Below are 17,373 nucleotides of genomic sequence, written 5' to 3' on the forward strand. Positions count from 1 at the left end.
GGTACAGGTCCACTGATGAATACAGCTGCATTCAGAGAGTTTACAGTATTTAATAATCCAGTAAAGTCCCGTTTCAGAACCTCCGTCTAATAAATGTATTATCTGTCTAAGAAAAAGCATCATGTAAACAAATAACCTAACAGTAACTGTTATGCTTATTGTAGCTGTTAGCTAAAAATATGATCGATTGTTTCCAGTAGAATTCCAAAATTGTCATCCTGTACCCTCTCAGAGCCCCGTATGCTTGCAGAGACCCCTACAGTAGGGAAATATGCAAAAGAATGTCCAAAACCATTGTATTTCAGGTTTATTTATGTCTTACGCAGCATCCCAACTCTTTAGCTAACTTAATAACTTTAGCTAGCTAAGTGAATAGTTGGTGACTAGTTAGTCTTATTCATTAGTGCAGCATTACTGGCCAAATCTGGCAGGACCAGGCAGACCCAGGGTTCTCGGGGCTGGCGGAGTACTTCCGCCTGTTGGTGCCTGGCTTTGCAGACCTGACCAACCCCAAGGGCCGTCTCACTTCCTTTTTGGTCTTGGGGCGCAGGCAGGATGCGATCGCTGCTGTTTTCTCTGCCCACCCCACAAGTGGTACCCCAGATACTGTACCTCCCTCCATCCAACTGCACACTCACTGTGCATCATTGCTAACTAGCTAGCAACAAGCCTCTAATACAGTATAGTAACGACTAATAGCAAACAAATTAACAACAGAGTGATGTTAGATGTTGTAGAACTATAAGATGATTAGCAGTGTTTCTTTTTCATAATAGCATAATTTAACGAGTCGTCAGATGAAGTAAACCCATCTGCAGATAAAATGGAGTGTAAATAAAAGTGTAGGGGGGCATGTTCGTGGACATGTCCAGCAGGTTTGTGGGCAGGAGCGTGACACAGCCAGTCCACCTCAAGTCACTACTGCAGAAACTGCCTCTAAAATTATAACATGGCAGCTCCCACAAGCAAGAAATTTTAGGCTTCCTTTTTTGTACAATAGGAGCCAGGTGCAGCCAGGTCGTCCGTCTTTTCTACAGTCATTGGTCCTTGCTAAGAGCGAAAATTATGCATAATGCAGCTGTTTTCATCCAGGATGCAGTTTCCACTATACCACTGTGCTTTTGTCCTCTTGTGCAAAGAAGTAAAAAATAAAGCTATGTCCATATCCATGCTGTAGACTGTGCCACTATTATCCACACAAACTGAATTCAGCTAACTGTAGAGCAAGTGCGACTGGAAGCGATAAGCGGGTTCCAGACAAGCAGAGTAACAATTCCAAGGAATTTGATTATTGGGAACTGGTTCTCTACAAGAACGATTCCCATCCCTAACGATGTTAGAATTAACACGTTTTAGGAGAACCTGCCCTATTTAGCTTACCTCTTTCAGGTATATTTATTAATTGTTTTATTCTTTTGGTTTGTTTTTAGAAAAATAAATATGTTTTGTAAAATTCAGTCTATGACTCTTGTGATTTTTGTTCTATCCTTTATATGATGCAGGAAAGACACACAGATACTTTTCTGAGACAAGGCTTATGGAGCAAATACTGCAAATACCTCAGAAAGCCCCATCTGATTCTGCATAAGGACAGCAGACTCCAGAGCATGAAGTATAACTCTTTCACAAACATTAAACATCTCGAACAAATGAGTATCTGCATAGAAACCATTTACAAATCATAATCAAACATTCACATGTACACTGTTGTACACAAGCAGATGGAACAATTGAATTTAAGATGAGTTAGGAAATATAATATTGGACATTTTTATCCCATCGTACATATATAACATGACTGAACACAGACAACAGTGCTGCTGTAGGTAAATTAAACCGTTCTATTGCATGCCATAACATGTGATAAACTTGGTTAATAGTAAAAATTAATTAGATGTTGATTATGCAGTTACGCAATATTTCTTTAAAGTTTATTGACTATGGGTTTAATTCAAAACGCTTAAGGTTACTTGGCAAAGGTGTCTTTGTGTCATTAGCATTCATCACATAAGTTAGCACTGGTGGTGTTGATTTACATGTTAATATGTGTTTACTGTGCTAGTGTTACTTTTTTTCCTGTGTTTTTCCATTGCCAGTATAACCTGATGTTTTATATGGAAATGATGAAATAATTTGTGCCCACATCCATTTAAGGGCTAAAAATGAAGCCAAAACCAAGCTTGTCTGCGTTTAAGATTTCACCAACATGTGAATATCGCCAGCAGACTATAAACAATTATAGCTCACCATTAGCGGTTTTGGCAAAGAAAGACAGACAACCATTTAGTTTATCACTTAAAAGAGCAGGTGAACAACTTCATTTAAATTGGTTATATGTCTGTGTGTTTACAGTAATGAACAAGAGCTCCATTGCATTATACTCAATACATGAAAATGATATACCTCACGCATAATTTTTGTGTACCTCCAAATTTATACATAAAGACATTTCTATGATAAACTGATACAGCAAAATGAGAAATTGCTGCATATAGTTTAGTAGAAGGCTGGAAATGGAGTCTCTGCTCAAAATTACATTGAATAAAAACCTTATCAACACACTAAGATTCCTGTTTTCCTTTATCTTAACCCTCAATTCTCCAAGTCCCTTTTCCCCCGGAGTTAAGTTTGTTGCAGTAACAAAATTGCACTTCCTTTCTGTTTCAAAATAAAATACACTTGATTGTATTTACATAAATGTATGCTGTATCAGTATCAGAAAAAGACTCAAATATTTTGGACTGATTTTGAATTATTGATTGCAGTAGTCACTGTTGGTGTCACATGGTTGCCAAAGGCTAGATATGCTGTTTAGGGCATTTACACGTTAAAAAAAAGCAGATCTGCATTAGGTATATATGAAACAGTTCGAACACATGTCTGCCTGGAGGCTCGTATATAACGACACCTCTGTCAAAGGATGACCTGAGGATAGTACAAATTCCAGAAAGACCCCAGTCTAATTTTGGTAGGTAAGCCATATTAATTCATTAAAACTTGCTGTAACCCGCCGGTCTTCCGGTGTCATTCTGGCTGCCTGTTGGTAATTTATCGTTTGCGGACGGCTGTCTTGCGCCACCCGTGCCCCCACATCCACGCTCACGCAAAAACGCACATCCAAGCGAGTCACACACATACACACACATTCCACCGGTGACTCTGTAGTCATCGCTTTGCTTCCAGATACCGACGTGCTTTTGGATTTAGCAGCCGGTGCGTCCTTTCAGCGATGGTGTAAGGAGCTGCCAGAGGTAAGATGTGCTTTAATTGATAGATTCAGGTTGGAGCGCGTGACAGGATACAACAGTTTATCAATACATCCGCTACCTGTTTTGGAATGAGTCACACCGGTAACAGAACGATACCCGGTGATACCTTTAGACGCGCTTCGTAATGTGACAGCTGTCATTAACAGCCGTATGCTTCACATTTATTTTGCCCTGAGCTGCAGCGGCGTTAATGGAAGATCCAGCGGCAGCCCTGAGAACGTGCCAGGCTCGCGCGTGGGAATGTATGCTGCTGTCGCCTTTCAAATTGTCGGCTGATTTGAGGTGGTATTGCTCTGTTCTTAAGCTGTCAAATCCTTAACATATTTTGACGAAAATCTTCGATGTGTTCAGCAGAAATCGGTTAAATGTCTCCACGCAACGCGTCATCAATATCAGTGCAAGTCAAAGTTTGTGGATGTGATCGGCGCCGAGCCGCTAGCAAAGAAAATAGTGCTGACAAGAAGCCAGTGGAGCTAAAGAGAAGGTGTGTCGAAATTTGAAGGATTTCCCCAAAGAGATTGTGAATAATAAGCTAGGGTATTGCGGGGGGGCTGTCGGCTTCAAAAGACACATAACGAATGACTGGACATGTAATGTGGCTTTCGCTCCGTGCCAGTCAGACATAACTGATGAAGGAATACCTCGATGCTGTTGGACTGGATGTGCCTGTGCAGACCGCACTGGCACAGCTGGATGGAGGTTTTTGTGGAGAAAAGCAGTCAAGGTTACGTTGGCCGAAAATGAGCTTATCTCGACATTAAATGCAAAGGTTGATGAGATGTCAGACGTGCTGTATGTTGCAGTCTCATGCGGGGATGTACGCACTGTATCTTCCGCTCCAGTGAGGAGTTGTGAGCTCAGAGGAGCTATGTCAGTTGTCGCCTGTGGCTGAGGATGAGAGGACATGCAGATCCAGCATGTTTCTAATTCAAGAAGACCAACTGGTAGGCTAATGATAACAGTGTGGGCAGTGTGAGTGTCAGCTCTGAAAGGATTATTTTATCGTGATTATTCTCCCACACAATGTGGAAATCTCAGTTATGCAGTACAGTCATTTCTTACAGAAGTGACTTAGACAAAACATCAGACACAAAATTTAGTTTACCCTCTCTCTATTTATACATTCAGCATAAGAAGAAAGCGTTGATATTCCACACAATAACACATTGTAAATGCATAATTATCTGATAGGGAGGGTGGAAGCAGCATTTGCTATTCATTGGCATTATTAACAAGAATCCTGTGACAGTGTTTGTAATTGTGTAATGATTTCAGTTCAAGGCGTTTTTGCAAAACTCAACACAGTATGAGGATGTGCTCCAGCTTTATGCCATTGTACATTAAACGTTAGGGTTTTATAGCGTCCAAGTCCATTAGAAAGGTTGATTTTGCACCAGAATAAAAAGCATTTCTTTTAAACATAGAGTAGCTGCAGTGGTTAGCAGTGTTGCCTCACAGGAAGATGGTTCCTGGTTCAAATCTCCTGGGGGGGGTTGCTTTTCAGGTATTCCAGCTTCCTCCCACAGTTAAAAGATGTGTGTGCTTGGACAATATTTTCTTTATCAACTTCATTAGTTTAATCACATCTTGAGCCTTTAAAAATAATAATATACAAAGTGAAGACTGCTCTTTTTTAAGTTAAAACACATGTAAATGCATATTTATTGGCTGTCCCCGATCTTGTTCTCTTGACCGGTTGTCAACATATTGAAGCTAAAGAAACTGAACTTTAACACTAAAAGATGCCCTCTGCTACCCTTCGTGATTAACTATTACTCTGAGAGCCAGATGTCACCAGCACCAAGACAAATACAAGCAAGTCCTGTTACTAAGCAGCCATGTTGAAATACATCTTTGCTCATATTTGGAAGCAACATCTGAATTAACTTTTATTTCAGTGGTCAAGGAGACATAAAAACTGCATATACAGAACATCCAGCAAAATATGATCGATGCTTTCGTTTTAGAATTCTAATCTCAATTCAGATTTCTTTGAGTGACATGCCACTCTGATAACATCTCTGCTGCTACCCAGGACCTGCTCCTCTAGCAGTGGCTTGGATACACTTGGCCCTGTAACAGACATAACGGTCCACAGCATTCAATGGACACACATGCAGAAGTTGCAGTAAGCTGCAGGACCTGCAGAGAGATATTTTATTTCAAGTAAACATGAAAATAATCAGGCAGACATTACGAACACATTTACATATAAATACATATTAGCCACCTAGCTTAATCATTTCTGGCATAGAAGGACCCTGAAATGTACGTCATACCTTCCTTGCACAATAGTAACTTCTTAGCTTTAAATAAATGATCTCCCCTGTTGGTACTGCAACTTCTGTGTGTGAGTACATTTCACGCTTTGGAGAGGCAAAGTGTGAAATGGACACAGTGGACTGGCGCGTCTGACATGACATGCTTTGCTGTGATATTGTGTTGAAACTGTACCAATGTTGAATAACGTGGAATGTCATGCAGGCCATCTACTAATCAGAAGTTTAGTGTTTGGATCCCAGTCTGCATGCCGACATGCAAACCCCCCCACATAGTAAGGAGGTCTGGCCCGGATGTGGTATCAAGCCGGCACTGCTGGCTGACTTCTGACATGATAAGACGTATGCCATCCAGATATGGGCTAGGCCTGGCATAGATGGCACTGTTTATGTGATGGCATGCCACATCTGGCTTGATTGTGCTTTGGTTTATGTGGCCCAGGCTCATAGAAAACAGGTCTGGCCCGGATCCAGCATCAAGCTGGCACTTCTGATTGGCTGGTGTCATGGCAGGGTGTATGTCAACCAGATGTGGGCCAGGTCTGGCAATGATATTTATGTTCCTATTTTCCTATTTTAGGTAGAAGACCAAAATGCCATGTTGCAATACTATACTGCTATGGTAGCCAACGTTTCTAATGCAGGTTTGACAGGTTTGTGAGTGTACACTTTATCCAAAACCTAGTGAGGGTTTACTCATGTGTACCACTGGTTGGCTGTAGCTCAGGAGGTAGAGCAGGTCACCCACTGATCGGAAGGTTAGTGGTTTGATCCCTGGGTCCTCTAGTCTGCGTGAATGTGTGTGAATGTAGTTAGGAAGCACTCAGTTTAGAGAAAGTGTGTGAATGTGGCATGTTGAATAGAGCACTTGGAGTAATCTGGGAGACTAGAAAAGCGCTATATAAGAGTCAGTCAATTCACTGTCTGAACAGAGTTTTTTCACGTTACTTTTGCACTGTTTTGCATGTTCTGGCGCATGTTGTTATTACATGGCTTGATTAAGGTACACATTAGACTGACATCTGATGCCAGAGCTGAAACTGTTCTGGGCCAGCACAGGGCCAGCAGTGTGTCTGCAACTGGCCCGTGGGTGCACAAAACTTACATAGGCCCACATACCGCAAAGAATGACGGCCCTTTGGTGGCCCACATTTGGTTTGCCAGATGTGGCCCACACATGGACCAGCACAGGACCACCAGTGTGCCTGCAACTGGCCTTGTGCTGGCCCATGTGTGGGCCACATCTGGCAAACCAAATGTGGGCCACCAAAGGGCCGTCATTCTTTGCGATATGTGGGCCATGTGTAAGCACATTGTGTGGGCCAGATCCAGGCCATACCAATTTTGCTATGTGGGCCAGGTTTATCTCTGACGTGTCTGCTAGAGTATGAATTTGTATGAATGTGTTTAAATTGGTGAATGAGGCATACGAAGCATGTGTGCTCAGGTAGAGTAGAAAAGTGCTTTACAAGAACCAGTCCATTTACCATTTAATTTGATATTAAAGATATTTCTCTATATAAAATGGCAAGATAACTTGAGCAACCTATCATGTAGATTTACTGTCAAAATCTAACATACTTCACACAAATTCACATTTAAGCTTTACATTTCCAGTTTATCGGCAGGTCTTGCTTTAAAAATAACCTCTCATCTTCCTCTCCTGTCTTCTCTTACTCATTTTTTTCTCCATCTCTAAGAGTGAAGTTATCACACATGGCAAAACCCCCCTCAAAAAACAGAAAACCAAAAAACAAATGACTCAAATGATTCTTTTAAGTGCCATGATCACAGTTGAAATCTGCATGCATGACTGCATGACAGTCATGCAAGCCAACGGGGCCTTGTGCTGACTTAAGTGCCTCCATGATCGAAACTCAGGCTACATCTATGGGGTGGCTGTAACTCAGGAGGTAGAGCAGGTCATCTACTGATTGGAAGGTTGGGTGGTTCCCAGTATTCAAGTAGCCAAGTGTCCTTGGGCAAGATACTAACTCCATTGGAGTATGAATGTGTGTGAATATTAGCTTAAGAGAACAAAGTGCTTGGGTGAATGCAGCATGTATAGAGTGCTCCAGGAGAGTAGAAAAGCGCTATAAGAATCAGTCCATTGGCAGCTAGAGCTCGAACAATAAAGGAATTCTAAGACTGTTATCTATGCACAATATTTTGTGATTAAAAATTATATAAATTGGTCTAAATCTTTTCAGACAAATGGAAAACAAGCAAAGTGTGTTTTCAGGTAGTATGATTTAAACATTGTTTACTGTTAAAGGTCAAGGAATACCTGTTGCCAACAGGGCTGTTGAAGAATGCCTTCTGGTGCACATCATTAATCTCAAAACATCACACAGAAACAAAATTGTGTGATGAGTAGTTTGAAAGAAAAACCCCATATTCATTTGTGTTTTGGAGATGAACTAAAACTTTTGTTTTTGGACAGGGATGGTGACAGAAAATCTTTTTCCAGTTCCCGCTAACCTAACTCACTCAGCTGTGTTTGTGGATGCAGTCAACAAATCACAGTGACACATTACATTGCAGTGTCCTTAAGCTCTTACTGCTGCGTATTAAGAGCTTAAAAATAGCTAAAATTAACAGTCTTTCTTGTGTTGATCACCTGCGAGCATTGTGCATTGACCAGTCACACAAATGCAAGACAAGTTGCTGTGGGGAGAAATCAAATACATACTGCTGTCATAAACTATAATATGCTAGCTGAGATTGACGCTGTATTCTCTTAATCTATCCTTGCTCTGGACACATGATCTGTTTTGTAAAGAATGATTTACAGTGTGGATTCTTACTAATGCAGGTTTGATTTGGGTCTGGTGAACTCAAAGCTCACGGTCAGAATCTGTCACACAGGGTAAAGTGGAAGAAGCACAGCCTTGAAATTCTTTTTCTTATATAGTCATCATCCTTTTTTCCCCTCTTGCACTCTCTGCGCCTCTCTCTTTCCCACTAATGCACAAATGGACGTAAATGTCAGAATCATTTGGTCTAACCATGTTTTTGGTCATCATTTCAAAGTCCTAGCCTGTTCCCATGTTATTTGGTATGTCTCTCATATTTATCCTTGCAGTCAATGCAGCACTCATTCGACACAATGTGTTAGAGGCAGTAAAGTGTGTAGTAATGCGGAACTTTTTCTGAGCATTATCAAGCTTCTCTGTTTTTTCCAAGTACTTCCTGTGACTCACGTTCAGATTCATTTCTCTTTTCTGTGACTCAGATGAAGTTTGGATGTTCAGTGGCCAGTTTAATAAGTAAAAGAAAAGAAATGTGATACAACACTGTAGCAAAGCTGACAAAGAGTTAGAGATCAGTTGAGACTGCTCAAAGAAGTTTCACACTCAAAAATGACCCCATGTTATTTGACTGTTATTTAAAGCCTATAGTGTATATAGTTCTGTGTTACATCTTTAGTCTTAGTTCAGTTCATTACCACAAAATCTTCTCTTCATTTTGGAATTCAATTCAATTCAATTCAATTCAATTCAATTCAATTTTATTTATATAGCGCCAAATCACAACAAAAGTCGCCTCAAGGCGATTCATAGATACAGAGAAAAACCCAACAATCATATGACCCCCTATGAGCAAGCACTTTGGCGACAGTGGGAAGGAAAAACTCCCTTTTAACAGGAAGAAACCTCCGGCAGAACCAGGCTCAGGGAGGGGCGGGGCCATCTGCTGCGACCGGTTGGGGTGAGAGAAGGAAGACAGGCTAAACACATGCTGTGGAAGAGAGACAGAGGTTAATAACAGATATGATTCAATGCAGAGAGGTCTATTAACACATAGTAAGTGAGAAAGGTGACTGGAAAGGAAAAACTCAATGCATCATGGGAATCCCCCGGCAGCCTACGTCTATTGCAGCATAACTAAGGGAGGATTCAGGGTCACCTGGTCCAGCCCTAACTATATGCTTTAGCAAAAAGGAAAGTTTGAAGCCTAATCTTGAAAGTAGAGATAGTGTCTGTCTCCTGAATCCAAACTGGAAGCTGGTTCCACAGAAGAGGGGCCTGAAAACTGAAGGCTCTGCCTCCCATTCTACTTTTAAATACTCTAGGAACAACAAGTAGGCCTGCAGTGTGAGAGCGAAGTGCTCTAATAGGGTGATATGGTACTACAAGGTCATTAAGATAAGATGGGGCCTGATTATTTAAGACTTTGTATGTGAGGAGCAGGATTTTGAATTCAATTCTGGATTTAACAGGAAGCCAATGAAGGGAAGACAAAACAGGAGAAATCTGCTCTCTCTTTCTAGTCCCTGTCAGGACTCTTGCTGCAGCATTTTGGATTAGCTGAAGGCTTTTCAGCGAGTTTTTTGGACATCCTAATAATAATGAATTACAGTAGTCCAGCCTGGAAGTAATAAATGCATGAACTAGTTTTTCAGCGTCACTCTGAGACAGGATATTTCTAACTTTAGAGATGTTGCGCAAATGGAAGAAAGCAGTCTTACATATTTGTTTAATATGTGCGTTGAAGGACATGTCCTGGTCAAAAATGACTCCAAGGTTCCTCACAGCGTTACTGGAGGCCAAGGTAATGCCATCCAGAGTAAAAATCTGGTTAGATACCATATTTCTAAGATTTTCAGGGCCGAGTACAATAACCTCAGTTTGATCTGAATTAAGAAGCAGAAAGTTAGCGGCCATCCAGGTCTTTATGTCTTTAAGACATTCCTGCAGTTTAACTCATTGGTGTGTGTTATCTGGCTTCATGGACAGATAGAGCTGGGTGTCATCTGCGTAGCAGTGAAAATGTATGCTCTGTCTTCTAATGATGCTGCCTAATGGAAGCATGTATAATGTAAACAGAATCGGTCCTAGCACTGAACCCTGTGGAACTCCATAATTAACCTCAGTGTGTGAAGAGGACTCTCCATTTACATGCACAAACTGGAGTCTATTAGATAGATATGATACAAACCACTGCAGCACAGTACCTGTAATACCTACAGCATGTTCTAATCGCTCTAATAGGATATTATGGTCGACAGTATCGAATGCTGCACTAAGGTCTAGCAGGACAAGCACAGAGATGAGTCCACTGTCAGAGGCCATAAGAAGATCATTTGTAACCTTCACTAAAGCTGTTTCTGTGCTGTGATGAGCTCTGAAACCTGACTGAAACTCTTCAAATAAACCTCTGCAGATGATCTGTTAGCTGTTTGACAACTACTCTTTCAAGGATGTTTGATATAAAGGAAGGTTGGAGATTCGCCTATAATTAGCTAAGACTGCTGGGTCTAGAGATGCTTTTTGAGTAAAGGTTTAACTACAGCCAGCTTGAAGGCCTGTGGTACATAGCCGATCATTAGAGATAGGTTGATCATATTTAAGATCGAAGCATTAATTAATGGCAGGACTTCTTTGAGCAGTTTTGTAGGAATGGGGTCTAAAAGACACGTTGATGGTTTGGAGGAAGTAATTATTGAAGTTAACTCAGAAAGATCAATTAGAGAAAAAGAGTCTAACTTAACATCAATGGTACTAAGAGTAGCTGTAGATAATATTACATCTGTGGGATGATTATTGGTAATTTATTCTCTAATGATAAAAATTTTATTTGTGAAGAAGTTCATGAAGTCATTACTAGTTAATGTTAAAGGGATGGTTGGCTCAAAAGAGCTCTGACTTTTTGTCAGCCTGGCTACAGTGCTGAAGAGAAACCTGGGGTTGTTCTTATTTTCTTCAATCAGTGAATTTAGGGCCAATAGAACTCGTTTCCATTAAAGTATATCACACCTCGTCCTCTAGGGTCAAAATTGGCCCCATGTGGTTTAATTGTTATTTAGAGAATAGAAAGGTGATACTTCACCCAATTCTGTTACACTTCCAATTACAGCTTGTTCAGACACATTAACACAATTTCTTTATGCCATCTGAAATTTGCCAATAAGACCTCATTCACATGACCTTTTTTGAGTAAAAATAAATAAAATCATCAAGTATTCTTATTATAGTTAACAATCAGAGTGACTTGTTTTGATAGATCATCACAGACTGATATAAGTAGATGTTGAGATAGGATGCTGGTTTTAAACCACTTCAATTTTTTTTAACGGCTGCACATTATCACACCTGTTGTCCTCCTGGGTTAAAAATGACCCCGTCTGGTTTCGCTTTGTATAAGGCATAAAGTATTATCACCCACCTCTGTGTTTCAATTTTTTGTTCAACTTTATTCCAGCTTGTTACCTGACTTATGAGATGTATGCATTGCATTTTTGGCACATTTTTGATGTTTTGAGATCACTCTGGCGAGGGCAGAATTTGCACCCTCTGCTTTTGGGTGATGAGCCAGGAGGGGCAGCTAGGCAAGGAAGGACTGGTTCTCCATAACCAGTCTGGCTGCTGCTGGTGTACGGGGAATAGCCTGTCAAGTCAAACTTTATTATAACAAATCACAGTGCAAATACAGTAGTTCAAATTCTGAGATCACTATAGAAGGAAGAGCAAAAGAAATGTAGCTTAATTGCTAACCTCCGTCGCTTGATGTGAGGTATCACCAGTTGTTGCCCAAGCTCCTCCATGAACAGTCTCCTTTGTATACCTGAATGTTATACAGAGGATTGTTGCAAATTATGCAACAATCCTCAGAACGGTGAAGAGCCAGTCCATTGTTCTGCGACCGGAACAAAAAAATTTTTTTTTCTCCTGTACATCCCAAAAGGTTGATTCTGTTCATCTGGACGAAGCGTTTTCAGTGGGAAAAACCTTTCGTCAATCATCCAGGTGACTTCTTCAGTCTCAGCTGACTGCAGGTTTCCCCAATCTTATAAACAGTACATTTGCATAATGACTGAAACCAGCCCACTGAATGAACAATGGGCTGGGAGGTCAGTTCCTGGATCATTAATATGCAAACTGTCATGGCCACTGATCAATGGCCATGAGTAGGGATGGGTATTGATAAGATTTTAACGATTCGATTCCTTATCGATTCTCTTATCGATTCTTTTTAAAAAAAAAGGAGAACACTAAAGTAGATTAGCTTAGAACTGTGTTTTATATCTTCTCTTTGAACAAGATAGAAATTTAGGAGTAACATGGCCTTACAAACCCAACAGTGAGATCTTAAGAGATCCAGCCTACGGCTCTTCAATGGGGTGTCACAGGGTCCCCAGGAAAAAAAAATGTATATGTAAAATAATAAAATAAATATTCTCCTGTAGCAATAACAAAGTTTAACATAAATTATTCTGTAGCAATTACACAAGAATATCCAGTAATGTCCTGCCTACAATTAAACACATTCACTTACCAAAGTGAAATCGGGGGCATCTGCTGTGGCAAATGGGTGCAAGCCTTTGACCACAAACTTAGACACTGCTGGGTGACATTCGTCTATCCTGCCTGAAAGGAGACGCTACCGGTAGACTGCAGCGAGAACTGCCAGCATCTGAGCCAGCCAGACTCTGTCTCTCTCATCATGGTTATCTAAATGCAACGCACAGTAATAGCAGGTTTTGTAATAAGGTAAATCGCGCTAACATAATATGCAATGCTAATTGATTAGTTACCTGCAGTATTAACGGGAGAGGACGTGGAAACGCTACCGCTGCTGCTGGGTTGAGCTTCGCTAGTCCGGAGCGGATCAAAAACACGACATTCGTTGAAAGCAATCGCGTGTTTTTTGAGCAAATGCTTTTGCATGTTCGTAGTGTTTCCTCCCTTTGATGAAATCTCTACTTTGCAAGTATTGCAAGTTGCCCTGTTGTCATCCTTTCTCATAAAGTGTAACCAAACTTTTGAGCGTTTGTGCCGCTCAGGCGCCGTGTTTCCTACTGGGTAAAAGACGCTACTCAACGTGATGACGTCATTCGGGGCGACTGGAATCAATAAGGGAATCGTTTTTAAAAGTGGCAAACGATTCCAAGGAATTGAAACAGTGGGAACCGGTTCTCAACAAGAACCGGTTTTCGATACCCATCCCTATCCATGAGTAGCATTTACAGAGAGTTGGGGAATGGCTGCAATCACAGCATTGTAAGATGGCGAAAGATGTACCCTTAGGCCCCCTCCTCGATTCAGAGATGGTCTTTCCCTTTTCACGTAAATGGCCTCCTTGACTCCGCCCTCAAACCAGCGTTCCTCCCTGTCTATCATTGAAAGAGTGTCCACTGGCCTGTAGGTGTGAATAGACTGTAGAGTCCTGGCCTGACGAGGTGGCTCTTCTGTGTTATGCCATCCTCTTCGCCAGAGGTTGTTTGGTTTCCACGATGTATAAATCATGGCAGTCCTCCTGGCACGTAACAGCGTACAGTATATTACTCTGTTTGTGTCGGGGGACCCGATCCTTGGGTGGACCAGTTTTTTGGCGCAGCGTGTTTTGGGGTTTGAAAGCCACAGAGATGCGATGTTTAGAAAAAATGTGTCTCAACTGTTCGGATACTCCTGACATATACGGGATCACTACAGGTTTTCGCTTAGGTGGCGGTTGTCCTTCTCTCCTGGATCGGCTGGACCTTTCTTTAGGCGCCTTCCCAGCTTTGACAAAAGTCCAGCTGGGATAACCACATTTACTCAGGGCCTTCTTGGTGTTCTTCTGCCTCCCTGGCCGCTGTGTCTGTGGGGATGGTGTTCGCTCTGTGTTGTAGCGTCCTAATGACACCCAGTTTATGCTCCAGTGGATGATGAGAGTCAAACCTTAAATACTGATCCGTATGCGTAGGTTTACGGTACACGTCAGCTTTTTGCACATTTGCACAGCCCATTGTTCATTCAGTGGTGCTAGTTTCAGTCATTGTGCAAATGCCCTGTTTATAAGGTTGCAAACCTGCAGTCAGCTGAGACTGAAGAAGTCACTGGATGAGTGACGAAAGGTTCCTCCCAGTGATGAACAGAATCAACCTGGGTTTTACTCACCTGGATGATCGAACATGCATCAAGACTTCCTCCTTTACAGTTTCCACGTACAATGGTTAAAATGGCTTTATTGTAACCATCGAGTATAGGTTGCCATGGAAATATTAAGCTATCTGCATGTAATTCACTGTGAGTTTTTTTTTTTCTCACACGGTGCGAATTCATAATAAATCCTCCCCCGCACCCGAAAAACTTTCTACCCGGCACACTGCGGCGAGCATGCTTGTTTAAATGCGACCAAATATGGCAACAGCCTGAAATTCCTGCTGTGAAATTATTCCACCAGATGAAAAGTCATCCATTGCAAAATGAAGAATGTTTTAAACTCTGCATGTCGGTGTCTCCCCACACACTAAAGAAAACGTTAAATAAACCAGCTGTGATACCTGTGACTGTTCTTGGTCAGTCGTATTTTTTGTCACTGTCTAGGCTTTTGTTTCTGCAATTTGAGTTCATCACATTTTTTATTTTATAATTTTATAAACAAGAAAATGTTGAATAGTTGATTTGAATGAGTATACCAGTGCTATTTTAGCCACTATATGTTTGAAAATAACATTTGTTTTTGGACATGATTTAACATCTGAAGCACCACTGGGCTTTCTGAGCTTCCTGCTCCAAAATGAATAAAGTATTCCTCTGCAATTACAAACTCTGTGTAAACAATATTGGTATCAAAATAAAGCTAACACTTTCATCAGAGTGTAAATATTACAGCAGATGTTAAGTGACTGAGGCTGGAACATAGAAATGCTTTAACATTTTTTTCTTTGCCTAATTTAATTTAGGATTTTATTGCATATACCCACTTTGAAAATATGCATCAGAAGACAATAAACTCCAGAAAACCAGGAATGAACATGGATATTATTTGTGCAAAGACTGATGCTGCTGAAATGAAACAGTGAAAAATGAGGTTTTAAAAACAGAGCTTTAAAATGTTCTGCCAATGAACAGTGATAATAAAAACCGAGAGGGGCCGACAGTGATCACTGACTTTTCTTTTTAGGGGCTTATTCAGATTAAGTAGAACAAGATACAAAGCATTAAAACATGTTAAAAACACAACAGCATTAATAAACGCAGAGTAGGTTGGAGCCACAAGCAGGGTTCATATGTCATCACTTAACAACTAGATTGTGTCCAGTAAAGGAGCTACAGCGGCTATTGGCGAGAGGAACAGAGAAAAATAGCATGTGCAAGTTTCCATGTTATTGTTTTTCGAATTTGAAATATATTTGTAGTCTTCTTTTGCGGCTGGAATTTTGGTCGGGTATGACGAAACTTGCAGTCTTGTAATCGGTGCGATCTCTGCTTTTAGACAATGTGGCGTTTGCTTGGTTAAATGAAGCTGAGTGAGTTCATGGCTTGGTTGTTTGTGTTTAGGCATATTTTGTGAAATTATGCAACTGCTCTTTTAATTGTTTGTTGTTTTCACTGTGTTTGGTTGGTTGTTTTGTAGAAAAGGTTTATATGAGCTTTTAGTGGAGATTCAGAGGTTTCTGTGGATAACACGCATGCCAAAAGACTTGACTTCACGGAGTCGATCCGTGAAGTCAAGCTCAATCAAAAGTTCAATCTAAACTACAGCTCACCCCCTGATATGTCGGGGAATACATACATTACCAGTCAAAAGTTTTAGAACACCTTCATTTTTCCAATTATTTATTGCAGTTCAAGTCGTTCAAGTCCAATGAATAGCTTGAAATGGTACAAAGGTAAGGTGTGAACTGCCAGAGGTTAAAAAAGAAAGGTAAGGTTACCCAAAACTGAAAGATAATGTAGATTTCAGAATAACTATACCAGAAAGCCTTTGGCCACAAAAAGGAAGGAAAGGCAAGTACAAGGTGTAAAAGTTTCTGATCCGGGAACCTGTGCAAAGATCGTTAACAGCTGCAGCTGATAGTTGCTGACAGCAAATCAACACACGGGTAGCGAGAGCTGTCGGCCTCACATCGCTGTGGCTGCTGTAGAGGTCTCCTGAGTCACGTGACTCCACTACAGCCTGAGCTTCTCATTGTGCCTTTCTGCCATCACAGACATCCTATGATGGAGACTGCAGGCTGATAGAGACCAATTTGTGCCTTGTGACATGGGCTTTACTTTCAAAAACACCTGTCAGTTTGGGCTTAACTCCACGACTCCACAGGACCCTGGGTCTCCTAACGTGCCCCCCGACAAATAGTCTTTTTATTGGGCTATTTAAAATTGATGAAAATCCTTGTGAAATATGACGTCGATAAGTTAATTTTACAATATTTCCCCAAAAGAGTCCATTTAAGTACTTGTCATATAGACTATAATTTAAGCCAGTTCAGTGAAAAAAGGGCCTCACACTACAGCAGCGTTCTCAAATAGTGGGGCGGTGCGATGTCAGGCGGGGTGCGCGTAACCCGGTGGAACATGCTTTTTTGCCATACTAGAATAAAGTGTAATTGCACATCCACCACAGTAGGTGGCAGTGTTTTTTGCACCAAGAATAGAAGAATAGTAAACAAACCATCAAGCAAAAAGGAAAGATATTTAACAGTGAAGAAAAGAAAGGCAGAGATAATGAGACAAATGAGAAAAGGAACTATGACGAAGCATATGTAGAGCTTGGCTTCACTGTGACTACAGTGCGAGACGAGGAAAGACCGCGGTGTCAAAAAATGTTTAAAGTTTGAATAAGGATTTAGGTTTTTTCTTTGTTATTTCAGGCAAATTGATGCAAATTGGAGCATATCTCAGTTGGGGCAGGGATAGCTCAGTAGTTAAAGTTGTTGCCCCATGATCACAAAGTCAGGGGTTCGAATCCACTGAACGGCTACCCTTAAGTACCCCTGAGCAAGATACCATCCCCACATGCTGCACTGGTGGCTGCCCACTGCTTCACTGGGTGAATGGGTTAAATGCAGAGGAATACCCATATGGAAAAGAAATAGTAAAAACTTATAAAAGACT

General features: G+C 41.1%; 1 protein-coding gene across 6 annotated transcripts in view; it reads left to right on the top strand.

Moving 5' to 3' along the window:
• Positions 1-3,092: 3,092 nt before the first annotated feature.
• dlgap1a (discs, large (Drosophila) homolog-associated protein 1a) overlaps positions 3,093-17,373 on the top strand; it is a 162,832-nt gene continuing 148,551 nt past the window's right edge. For all 6 annotated transcript variants that reach the window (XM_004565093.3, XM_004565092.3, XM_076876502.1 and 3 more), the window contains exon 1: positions 3,093-3,251. The gene's annotated coding sequence lies outside the window, so the exon portion shown is untranslated. The remainder of the gene's footprint in view (positions 3,252-17,373) is intronic.

The sequence above is a fragment of the Maylandia zebra genome, linkage group LG18, assembly GCF_041146795.1.
Source record: "Maylandia zebra isolate NMK-2024a linkage group LG18, Mzebra_GT3a, whole genome shotgun sequence".
Taxonomy (NCBI): Eukaryota; Metazoa; Chordata; class Actinopteri; order Cichliformes; family Cichlidae; genus Maylandia; species Maylandia zebra.